The sequence below is a fragment of the Paroedura picta genome, chromosome 1, assembly GCF_049243985.1.
Source record: "Paroedura picta isolate Pp20150507F chromosome 1, Ppicta_v3.0, whole genome shotgun sequence".
Lineage (NCBI taxonomy): Eukaryota > Metazoa > Chordata > Lepidosauria > Squamata > Gekkonidae > Paroedura > Paroedura picta.
Window position 1 is genome coordinate 147,621,967 of NC_135369.1, and position 13,343 is coordinate 147,635,309.

At 40.2% G+C, this 13,343-nt stretch overlaps 1 protein-coding gene across 1 annotated transcript in view; it reads left to right on the forward strand.

The window, feature by feature from the left end:
• LOC143822494 (protein eyes shut homolog) overlaps window positions 1–13,343 on the forward strand; it is a 672,231-nt gene that overhangs the window by 101,240 nt on the left and 557,648 nt on the right. The window lies entirely within an intron of this gene.

Sequence of the window (13,343 nt, forward strand, 5' to 3'; positions counted from 1 at the left end):
CTTTTCCTGCTCTCTGTGGCTTTTCTTGGTCAAGGGGAATCTTACCAGCCTCCTCGGCCATCTGTCCCATAACAATATTAAATAGCATAGGAAATGATATGGAGTCCTATGAAATGTGAAAGACCTGGGAAGTGATAATCAGTGAACACACACACACAAGTTCAGTGTTTTCATTTTTGCTGTCTAGATGACATGAGTGCAGAATACTTCATGTATTTCCTGCAGAACTGTACTGTTGACAAAAGACATGTGTTACCAGACGTGGCCTGTCACAAATTATGATGGGGAATTAAAATTTAAAATGACAGGAGCAAGAGGCCGATAACAACAAGGGGTCCAACTGAAGGGACACAGATGAGGCAGATTAATATTGAATGCAAATAGATTTTTATTTAAAAATAATTCCTAAACAATTCAAATTCACAATTGTTAAAAATAATACACACACATTTGCATTTGGAGAGAAATAAAGATCATAGCATCCACGAAAAGAGGGATTATTTGGGGATGTAAAATAGACATCCAACCTGTACAATAGAGAGCAGTTCTTTGAAGAGTGGGGGTGGGTGGATGCAAGCACAGCTTTTATTTGGGGAATCAATCCGGGATCAAGACCAGCACACATGTCAGAGCTCTGGCTCTGACCGATATAGTGTTTGAAATTCCGACTGACCTGTGGGGAGTTATTGTCTGATTTGTAGACAAATAGTTGAGTTGAAGTAGAGTGGGAAGTTTTGGGTTGTATCATGTAAGCCTATCAAGCAACAATACCTTGGCTGAGTGAGAGACAAAGACCAGGGGTGTGTGTGATAAGTGGAACAATTTAGAGTTTCTTGCCAGGTGACAATGAGTAATGGCAGGCAGGTTGGGGAGACCAGATGGTCAACGAAGAGTTGGCCCACAATCAGTATCAGGGTGGGAAATGGAAGTGGGAGAAGATTCCTGTAAAGGGGAAGATTGCCCACTGTCTCAGGTTGTTGTTGTTAGGTGCGAAGTCGTGTCCAACCCATCATGACCCCATGGACAATGACAGGCCTTCCTGTCTCAGGTAGAGATCTGGAACTGCAGGCACCTTAACAGTATTAAGGGAGCATCTGAGTTCTACTGACTTTTTATAATATGATCGCTCTCCGGCAACATGTGTGGGATGGGAGAGAGAAGAATGACAAGCCAAGTGGTTTATTTTCCAATATTCCCCATCCTGCTCGTTGTCACAGTCTTCCCCTGGAAGGGGTGGCATCAGGCCATGAGAAGTGCAATGGTGGGGTTTGGCTGTGCGTAGCCATGACTGGACCAGTTTCTTGTAGTGCACACTGACCTTCTGGGTCCCTGCCTAGCCTTGATACGGTTGTAGAGAGGAGCTGCAAGTCAGATGTTGGCTGGGAACTTTAGGAAAAAGGCACCTCTAATATGGAGGGGTCCTCTTTGCCTTACAAATGTATTAGATTCAGTTGGGTAGCCATTTTTGTCTGAAGCAGCAGAACAAAGTTTGAGCCTAGTGGTCCCTTTAAGACCACTTTTTATTTAAATCATAAGCCTTTGTGTGCAAGCACACTGCTTCAGAAATTCATTAGATTCACTCATGATAAGTTGTTTGGAGATTGCAAGGGATAGGAGATAGGCTAAGGTCCAGAAATCTGCCATACTTAAATCTGTTCTGCAACCAAGTTGAAGATTATATTTAGAGTGGTATTTTTTTAATTCTGAGGTTAATCTTGCAAATATGACCACATTGATTTAAAGGTGATTGATATAAATTAATTAACATCTTTGAAATAAAACCAGGAAACTATAACGATCAAACTGCATCTATGTCAGATTTCTTCTCTGCCCTGTGCACCATGTCACTTAATATGCAATATATTAAGAATGTCCCCTTTCAGTTGCTGTTATAGGAGAGATTATGAATGGGAAGGCTATGATAAGAAATGCACAGATTAGAAAATGAATCCTAAAAAATTAGAAAAAAGACCAAGGCAAAAAGGGCTGAACCAATTAAATTGCAAGGAGCCTATTAAATTGGATGGAATGAAAAACACATAAGCCTTCTAAGGTCTCCCTGCGTAAGACTGAAAATGCAAGAGGCATATACGCTCTCACTGTTATGGTAATAAGAGTCTCCTTTCTTTATCTCTCTCTCCAGCTTTCAGCTATCAAATGCCATCCCTCTTATATAGGGTCAATATCCTCTTTTATCTTTAGCTTTGCAAATTCTAGAAATACCTATGTTTAGAAAAAGGTAGGTTTTGAAAAAGAACTAGAATCTTTGGAATAGACTTCAAAAAGGGTTAATCCTTGTGAATATTGGAACTTGAAAATATATAATAGGCACATTTGAAAAGCGAACTAGGAAAAGGATATGATACAGCATTGTACCCTCAACATGTGGCAAAGATCAGCTATAAATACACCAGGGTAGTGTTTTATATTGTTTTGTTCTGAAAAGGCAGAAAGAATATCAATGTTATGCCAAAAAGATGCTTAAATAGAAATTGTACATTTTAAAAACGCAAACAACATATTTAGAGCTGTCTTATTACCTTACATTTCCCATTGCATTTAGAAAAGAATGGTTTAAAATTTGTTTTGCATACCTTTTCAGAACCCAGATTTTGTATCTCAGAATATGGATGTTATTGAACAGTACAGTTTTACTTCTATAATTTAGAAAAAAATGGTATATTATTCACACTAGAGATGCACTCTGGTGGAAAAAATGATATTTATCCAAAGGGCATAAAAATACAAGTATTTGAGGTATTGTTGTCCCCCAAATCAGGGTTTTGTGTGTGTGTGTCCCCCAAGATTTGATTATTTTTCTGGTTTAACTCATACCTATGGGGAACTTTTTTGGGGGGTGGGGGGTGGGGGGGCTGTTTTTCAATCACATAAAAATAAAATTATGAGGACCAAATACTGCCTGTCTACAAAAGATCCACAGAGTCTTAAGCAAATTGGACTAAGGAATCCCTACAGACGACTGAACAAGTTGTCCAGCCATCGTAGTTGTTTGCCTTGTTTCCTATGGGGAAAGAAATGTATGTTTTCTTCAGGACAAGGAAGCTAACTGCCAAATGCACAAAAGCAACTAATATTCAAAAACCTCCAAATGCAAATAGAACCAACAAGCCCAACAGAATCAATGTCAAATCAAAGATTCCCAGTAGGGCCTGAGGCCAAAGTGACAACCCCAACACAACCAGTGTCAAAACAAATAATCTATCTGTTCCTAACTCACACTCTTCTCCTCCCTCTCCTTGGAAAACCTGCTGGATTTTAATAAAAATTAAAGTACAAAGAACTTTATAAGGTTCTAAGTGCTGAAACAACAATAGTCAGTGAAGAGTTAAAAATCCTCACTTGGCAGACAGAACCAAGGTGACAGGCTCTAAATCCTGTGATTGGCCAGCCACAGCTGGGTGGGAGCTGATTTATTCACAGAGGGCTGGAGTTCAGTCTGACATCTAACTCAAGACAGATCCGAGCTGGGTTTGATTCCGCGTCCCCCCCCACATGCAGGCTTTGTCAGATGTTCTTAGCCAGCTTGGTATAGTGGCTAGGAGTGCCGACTTCTAATCTGGCAAACCAGGTTTGATTCTGTGCTCCCCCACATGCAGCCAGCTGGGTGACCTTGGGCTTGTCACAATACTGACAGACCTGTTCTGACCAAGCAGTGATATCAGGGCTCTCTCAGCCTCACCTACTTCACGGGGTGTCTGTTGTGGGGAGAGGAAAGGGAAGGCGACTGTAAGCCGCATTGAGACTCCTTTGGGCAGAGAAAAGTGACATATAAGAACCAGCTCCTCCTCTTTCCTCTTCTTCATCTCCTAAGATACACAAGTGGGAGAAAGAGCTTCAGTTACCTCAGAAACAGTGGGATATTGGTTCATCCAGGCAGGAGAAAGTTGTGATACAGGCTAGGAGCGCCCACTTTCTAGAAACCAGAGGGAGTTCAGGGGAATTATATAGATTAAAAGGACAAAGAAAAAACAAACAAATGTATTTTAGGAATAAACACAGTAAAGAATCCTCTCAACAGAAAAACATTCTTAACACCTTAAAGTAGCGATCCCCAACCTGTGGACGCCTTCTCCCCCCCCCCCCCAGCCCTTTACAACACACTTCGGGTGTCATTGTCTCCCATCACTCCCAGATGGGACTATCTCGTTGCAGAGAAACAAGCTCAGGGTTCCCATTGATTTGTCATTGTCATGAGTTAAAATTTCCATGAAAATAAAATGTTCCTTATGTTCATTGTTGTGGCGTGTTTGTATCTTATTTTGAAGGGATGTTTAAACATTACCATAGCGATCAGAGAGTGTTAGGGCAGTGGTTGAGAGTAGAGGAGTAAACTACCCCCCCCCACCGGGCCTCAGTAAAATTGTCAAGCGTTGAGTGGTCCCCAGTGATAAAAAGGTTGGGGACCACTGCCTTAAAGGACAGAATAGTTAGTTTTTATATGCCACTTTTCTCTCCCAGGAATCTCAAAGCCACTTACAATTGCCTTCCCTTTCCTCTCCCCACAACAGGACAGCCTGTGAAGTAGGTGAGGCTGAGAGAGTGCTGATATCACTTCTCTGTCAGAACAGTTTTATCAGTGCTGTGGCAAGCCCAAGATCATCCAGCTGGCTGCATGTGGGGGAGCACAGAATCAAACCTGGTTTGCAGGATTAGAAGTCGGCACTCCTAACCACTACACCAAGCTGGCTAAGAACATCTGACAAAGCCTGTAACTAAGAACTAGAAACTGTTAATGAATTGTTGATTTATATAAAGAAAACTGCTTCTTCAATTCAAATTACCTGTTCTCTCTTTGAAAATAAAATATTTTATTTGTTTGTTAGTGAAAATGCCTCAGTACCATGCTAACAAAGGGATTTTTAAAGAAAAGATGGCCGTATACCTTCCGTAAAGGTTCCAGGGCTTAATAAAGCAAAGAAGCCAACAGTGACCAGGTGAAACAGCGAGCTTCATTTATTAACTAAGAAAACCATGCTATAGAGTGGAATCGGTACTGAGGAGGGAAACAAAGATGAATAGAGGCCTGAAGACGAAGCCCAATGAGGAAAGGCTGAGGGTTCCTGGGAATGTTCAGTCTGGTGGAGATTGAGGAGGGGTATGATCACTCTCTTTAACTACTCTCCTTTTGAGTAGAGTGCTGTTCCCGTTGTCAGCAGAGGACAAAACTCACAATATTGGGTTTAAATTATGGATAGAAAGAGAGAAGCTATATATATTTTTTACAGTAAGAGTTGTTCAGTGGTAGAAGGAGGTGGTGAGCTCATCCTCACAGGAAGTGTTCAAGCAACAACTGGGAGCTATAGGCTGATCTGCATTGAATGGTCTGTAGATGGTCTGTATGAGCCCTATGTAGACTAGATGGTCTGTATGAACCCTGTGATTTTATAACTAGAAAGTTGGCTTAGGAGTGTGACTGCTATCCCAGAGAAAGTGCATGAGATCCACAAAATACTGATCTTAACTGCAGTTTGAGCTACTGTTTACCTTACACTAACGTACCTTGCTACTCAACATAATGAAGAGATGGATCTCCTCCCCCAGTACCCCTGATGGCAACTTTATTGAAGTGAAAATTATTGGATCATGAGGTGATAGCAATTAGCAGAAATCCATCTAATATATGTGGCATCAGATACTCAGTTCCTATCCTTGGATTGCTTAAGAGCAGGGGTAGTCAACCTGTGGTCCTCCAGATGTCCATGGACTACAATTCCCATAAGCCCCTGGCAGGGGTTCATGGGAATTGGACATCTTGGGGACCACAGGTTGACTACCCCTGCTTAAGAGGACCCAGCCTTGAGACTGAGTGCTTTCTTATGCTTCAGCCTAGAGCAGTTCATATTGCTGAAGGACTTGTAGCTACATCAAAGAAAAGGACTTTGATTGATCCTTCAGCAAGCTTGGCAGGAACATCAAATTTGAAAAGCGCATTTGCTTTTTGTTTATCTCCCATCAGTCAATGGAACATAACACTGATTTTTCAAAAGGACTTGATATGGTCTTATCTATTGTCTTCATAAATGCTATTCTTTTAAAAATTAAAACAACAGTCTGGTAACATCTTCCTAAATATATTCCAGTGCAGTGCTTACCTGTGGCACATATTATTTGGCAGGCATTTAATGTATTTGCTTTTCAATTTGGGACAGAAATATACTAAAATTTCCAAGATAATGAAGGACTAATAGCTCTTCATCTCAGCAAATAGAAATACAACAACACTCTTAACAGCAAACCAATAATTTATTAAGCAGTTTCAACAGTTCTGCAGAATAATAAACTGCAGCATTGACAAGATAAAAGTAAATATATATACACACTCATGGAAAGCCCAACAATAAATTTCTATGTTCCCTTTTAGTGTGATCTCGTTAGCCCAGTTAGCCTGATCTTACAAGATTTCAGAAGAAAAGCAGGGTTGGCCCTGGCTAGTATTTGGATGGAAGAACTCGAAGGACTACCAAGGTCATGAAGTGGAAGAAGAAGAGTTGGTTCATTGTCCATCTTGCTGTGCAGCCCCGTATTGAGACTACACAGGTGCAGGCCTGCCACAGAGAAGATTTTCTGTTTAAAAACAAAGGGGGTGCTCTGCAGCTAAACCATGCATGTGCAGGTTTTCCTGTTGTCCAGAATTTTAGGCTAGAAAATCACTGCAGCAGGCCTGCTCAGGTGCAGTCCCAATGTGTGTTTGCACCCAAGACATCGATGAATAACAGTTACAGGTAAGCAACTCTGTTTTTTCATACCCTGTTAATCTAGGGCAGGGATAGTCAAACTGCAGCCCTCCAGATGTCCATGGACTACAATTCCCAGGAGCCCCTGCCAGCGAATGCTGGCAGGGGGCTCCTGGGAATTGTAGTCCATGGACATCTGGAGGGCCGCACTTTGACTACCCCTGATCTAGGGAGTCTCAAAGCAGCTTATGATTTCCTTCCCTTCCCTCCCAGCCCCAAACAGGCACCTTGTGAGGTAGATGGGCTTGAGAGCATTTTGAGTTCAGAGAGAACTGTGATTGGTCCAAGGTCTCCCAGAAGATTTCATGTGGAGGAGTGGGGAATCAAACCTGTTTCTCCAGATTAGTGTCAGCCACTCATTAGAACTATGCCACACCAGCAGAGGCATGCAATAGGAAATTATTTCCAAACATCTCTTGCCTTGAAAACAACCACACACAAAAAACACTTTTCAAGTTTTATGTTCATAACGGAGTTGAAGAATGAATCTTCATTATGTCATAAAGGTCTAACAAATGTGTACTGTGATGTGTCTAAGTCAGACCTTTCAAAACACAAGAAACATATCTAACTTTATTTTTATCCAGTTCCTTCAGATTCAGCCCTTAATGTACATAATGTAGTAATAGGCTTGTCCAGTTTAAGGTAGCAATTCCACCTAACCAAAAATGCCAAGGTTTTCTTTTTTAAAACAAGAGTTCTTCACAATGGATAGAAATTGCAGGTAAGCATATGCATACTGTTTAATGTTGTTTGCTTAAATCTTTACATAAAGATTAATTCCCATCTGTATATCTATAAAATTTTGTCATGTATTTTATGGTATACTAATGCTGATGAGGCATAATTTATTATGATGAATGTACTCCTGATCTTCTTAGTTTGATGTGATACTTTCCCCACGTGATTCTGCTTCATATTCAAGATTCTTCAAGATTGAGTACTTCAGCCTCATCGAATTAACAATCCACAGAAAGGGTGGTGGAACAAGGATGGCTTGGCTGGAGTGGCTTCAAGTGGGCATCAGCTTTAGAAGCCACACAGTCAGACCTTCTTGGATTTGGTGAAATGAGCTCGGAAAACTGACTTGTGGAGCATATAAATTAAAGGGGCTTATTTTGGCAACCTTATTTTAGTCAGCTGGTGAAGAAAAGTGTTCCCTTTCGTAGTCCTTTAATTTTTAAATCTACATTGTCTGTTCCTTCTCTATAGCAGCCTGCTTCCGTTCTGCATAAACTATCCAAGAGAGGATGCACAGATTTCTCAATTTTTGGTTCCTTTGGGGCTTTTTAATTTTTGAGAAGTCTTGTGACATCTTCTTTTGGCAAATATCTGAATCCAGATTAGTCTTTTTAATACTGGTGCCATGTCAATTTTACATTCATCTTTAGTAATCTTTTTAGACATTTCTGAGCCAACTGTTGTTAGTGGATTAAAACTCATTTGGTCACATGGTGTTAGAACGGTGACAGATGTTATGTGCCAAGCTGTGCTACTCATAGCAGTATGAAGAGGTGCTTTGTGCTATATGAGGAATTGCCACGGAAGTACAGAAGATGCACACATAATTCCTATGTTGTCTTGGAATTCAGAAGTAGCTGATTCTGTGTAAAACCTGGGATGTTTCTCTTTTCCTGGAATCTATAATAAACTAGGCAGGGTTTGTGTTGTGTGTGAGACAGAGAGAGATGGTTTTGGGGTAAATGCAAGTGGTATCCATGTTTCTGATTCAGTTCATATTGTTGGTTAGCATTTATTCTTTCCAGATTTGCTTTTCAGTTTTCATCTCAGTGTGTGTGCAGTGTATGTAAAGTCTTCTCCTTTCCTTGGGAAACCTGTGCTCAAGTTTGAAGTAAAAAAAATGTTTTGATATGTATTTGTTATCATTTAGCTATGATGTTGACTGTTTGTCTGGTTGTCGTTCCCCCCTCCCCCCATTTTCTACCTTCCATCTGTGTTTCCCAATTACTATTGGAGTCTCCCCCACCCTTTTTAAGTGCAGGCTGCAAACTGGGATTGGCTAGGTACATCATGTTTGGGTTTTTGTTTTTTTGTTTTGTTTTTTGTTAACCTCACCCATTCCCTCAAGTGTGTAGTAGGATCATCCCATCAGGAAAGAACTGGTAGCCTATTGGTTTAAAGACAAGAGAGTGTATATGTTCCATATACCACCTGTTGTTCCATAGCACCTTTAAGACTACTGGACTCTGATTTTATTGTGCTACTTCAGACCAACACGGCTACTCATTTGAATCCACCTGTTGTTCCATCCTTCCTCCCATGGAGACCTACAGCTTTTTGCATGCCAAGATCCTCTGGCAGTCCAAAGTCAGAGGCACCAGTGAATCTTTTATTCTGATATCAAAGTGAGAGCCTTTTCAGTGGCAACCCCACAATTATGAAATAATCTCCCCAAAGAAGCATACCTGATCCCCTCTCACTTTTAGTCTTTAGAAGGCAGTTGAAGACAGTTTTATTCAGGAGGGCATTTGATAAGGTCTGTGTGTGTGTTGGGGGGGGAGTAAATTCCATTTTTAATTTGTGGGATTGCATGTTTGTGTATTTTTATGTTTTGTGTTCTGTTTATTTTAGAACAGTGGTTCTCAACCTTCCTAATGCTGTGACCCCTTAATACAATTCCTCATGTTGTGGTGACCACCCAACTATAAAATTATGCAAGTGTTCTTTCACAGAAATTAAACCAAAATTGACCAATGGCATGAAGATCTGTTGTTCGTGAATGTATATAAATTGTTTTTTTTCCAGTTGTTTCTCAGTTCAGTTCTGCCTCTTGTGCCACCATGCCAATCTTGCTCTTTTCCACTGCTCCAGACAGACCAACGCTCTATCTCAATCTATGCCGCAAGTCTGTTGTGTAGATGGCGCCCCCCCCCCCCCCCGGCCAAGCTGCTTGCCCTGCTGCGACCGCTGGGAAAGGGTTGTTCAACCCCCAAAGGGGTCCACTGTTTTAGAAGCTACTGTGCTTGAGTTCTGGAAGTTAGAAAGGTAGCTAATAAATATTCTAGTATGTTTTAATGTGTTTTTATTTATTCACTACCCTTTTGCCATTCTGTGCAATTCCATGGGCAACAGTCCAGGGAATTGCACTATAATTATCTGTATGTGACTTTTAATTCTGCTTATTTTGGTTTTTTTCAGCCATTTATATTTCATTTCAAACATGATTTTGTTTATTCTTTGTGTAGTGAAAACTAGCATAGTGAATAAAGTATAAAAATGAAGCCAGTTGATTAGAAATACTAAAGAGTAAACACCTTTCTGCTTCAATACCTTTTATAGCTGAACATAACATAACCCTATGCCACTGTACTCGTATTCCATAACCACTGTGTTTATTGTTTTTAAGCTCTGTTACAATGTTGGTTTATTTTCATTCATGACCCTTCATTCCTCTCATCGTGATGTTTGGTTTGATTTGGCAGCTATTCTTACTTGAAGAAAGAGGTATCAGCATTCTCCAATCCCTATCTGCAGTATGTATCAGGATATAGTTTGCTATTGTATAAGTCAGCTGGTTAAACAGATAAAAAATTCAGTCATTTAAAATGGTATTTCCTTTAAAAAAATCATACTAAATAGCACTTAAATTTAGAACATTTATCATAATACTATCCTGCCATCAATCTTACATATTGAGGGCTTTCCCTTTGTGCTTCCATCTTGTTACCAAGTCCAGCAAGTCTCTCAAAAGGAGTTTGGGGTCATGTCATAAACAACAATGCCATAAACCTAGCAAAAGAGGGTGCACAATCAAACACAAAGCCACTTTGATCCTGTTATACTTGCTGGAAAACAGTAACACACTCAGATAGAATAGACCCTCCTAGCTGTGGTGTTTTCAGGCCATTAATCATGACTTCCCATCATTCAAGCAAGCAGGAAACATTCTGCCACAGCACGTTCCTATTGTATTAACATTCCTTCAGACATAGAACTCCAGCTGTTTTTATGATCTGCTTCTATACCAGGGGGTGTTTTATTAATATTCTATTTGTGATTGTTATATTAATGGGGATTTTATTGGGGTTTTATTGTTTTAGAATTTTATGTGTAAACCACCGCGAGGCTACGGCAAGCGGCGGTATAGAAATCAAATAATAAATAAATAAATAAATATGCTTTGTGCTGTTCTAATGCCTTTTTTACGTAATTAGTGCAATTTTTATGGTTTTATCATTTAGTTTTTTCTTTGTGTGCTGGGTCTCTGGAGAGGTGACATAGACTAGCTCAGTTTATTTCAATATAAAATCAGCTTAAAACCCCTTGCCACATTATATTACTAAGATCAATAAAGAGGTGACTTGGGTCTTGGTCATTGTCTCTGGTAAGGCACTCCTCTTACTAGCTTAAAATTCTATTGGCTGGCGTAGTCACAGAAGTTTTCTCTTTGCATTATTAGCTTCCCAGATGTTGGGTGACTCCTGCATGAGACACCAGTTTTTGGCCTGGAAACTTAACTGATGAGTACATTTTCTTTCTTTCTTTCTTTCTTTCTTTCTTTCTTTCTTTCTTTCTTTCTTTCTTTCTTTCTTTCTTTCTTTCTTTCTTTCTTTCTTTCTTTCCCCCTCCCCCTCTCCTTCCTTCCTGAACATTTTCTTAAATAGTAGCCAAAGGGGCTGCTTTAACCAGGTGTACAGAACAGGTCAACAACCGGATTTGAATTGGGACTTATGTATGTAAAGGCATACACCATTGTAAACTGTATCTGCAATCTTTGAGGGGGAAATATAAACAGACGGTATATGGATTTAGTTATGACAACCCTGATTGACATTGAGGGTTCTGTGTGTATGGGAGTGAGATCAGGAGTCAAATCCAACCTCCATAGCTACTGAATTCAGTTTTATGTAGACCTAAGTACTTGTTGTACTCCATATGATTGTTATATCTTCAATAGATCTCCCATATACATTCACCCACCCCCACCCACTCCGCACACAGTATTTGGAGTTTTGGAGCAGAATGAATATAAGGTGAGGCCAATACTGCCATATCCAGTTTGGGATTCCGGGAGATTTTGGTTGAGGAGGTCTATGGAGGGGAGGGAGTTCAATGGGGATGTCATAGTGTCCCCCCTCCCCCAGAAGCTGCAATTTCCTACAAGGGAACTTATATCTGAGGACTGGAGAAGAGTTGTGATTTTTGGGAGAAATCTACACCCCACCCTAGGTGGAGCCTGTTCTTGTTCTGTAAATGCATGAGAAACTATGCAATGTAATATTAATCACTTCTTGTGCCAGCTTTATAACATGTGGCATAAAATGTGCTGTGCACTTAGCAAACGTTTTATGATTGTGCTCTTAGTATTCCAGTGACAGGCATAGCACTTTAGAAAGCCAACAGATCAATTGCTGTTCCTCACATATTTTGAAAACAAATCAGTCCAGTCAAAAGTTGCCAACATATTGTGAAGATGTTCCCTTTCTTTATAAAAAAGGGAAAGGTGGGGGAGGAGATATGTAAGGTTACTTGAAGTTGCTAGCTTACTGGAAGTCAAATGAAGGGTTTCTTTGCTTCTGGACCGCCTTATCCTGCAACAAGGTGACTTATAGCAATGATACAGAGGACAGCAATTCCCAACCCACATGGTTCTGTTTGTATATACTAGATAGTTATTTTCTGACTTTAATCCTCTAGCTTTTAAACAACAAAGTAACCACCTAGGGACGCTTGCTATTGGTGCGCCAAAATAAAATCAATATATTGATATTAGAACAAGGATGCCTTTTGGAACTAAGAGGTTTTTCTTCTTTATGTGCTTCACTAAAGCAAAATGTCATACTTCACCTATTTTGGAAGAAATAAACAACATTTTTCTTCTCCTGTCTCAGTGCGATTGCAGTTGAATGTGCCCTTTCCATCCTAGACCTGTTGTAATGTATCACAAACTATGCCATAAGTTAAAGACGGTAACAAAGTTGAGATCTGGGTTGAGTCCTGTGGGAGGTGCCTTCACTCCCAGATGTCTCTGCACAGGAAAAATATTAGTCCATTTCCATTAAGTATTTTATGCTGATCGCCAAGACTGTTTTCCCATAACTGCTTCCACTACATTGTTTATTAGTTCATAAGGTCCAAACTTAATGGAATGGCAGCATATCCATATCTTTAAGTATGGTCTGCCTTAATCATATACAAAGCAGAGAACAGGCATTCAACCTAATGAGCACAGAAGCCATTTACTGCTGACAGTTGCCTCTCTTAAAGAGGGTCTCCTTGCACCTCTGTGTCAAAAGCACTTTCCCCAAGCTAGGCCAATTCTGGAGACTGGCTGATGGAAAAGTAGCATCAGACGACAATTTATGACAAGGGGATCCAGTGTACTTTTACTGTTTAAATCAGACCTGGCATTCCACATGTTCTTGTCTTGTTGGTAAATATACTTTATATGCTCATTTAGCGATCGAGATCTGCCTCCATCAAGCTTAATTGCAACCTAAAATGATATTTCCACTGGGGACTGCCTGAGTCAGAGATCATATACTTAGCTTCAGCATGGATATACTCTACTTGAGGTGTATATCTGTTTGTAATTCTTTTTTCCCTTAGTAGATCATATGCGTTCTT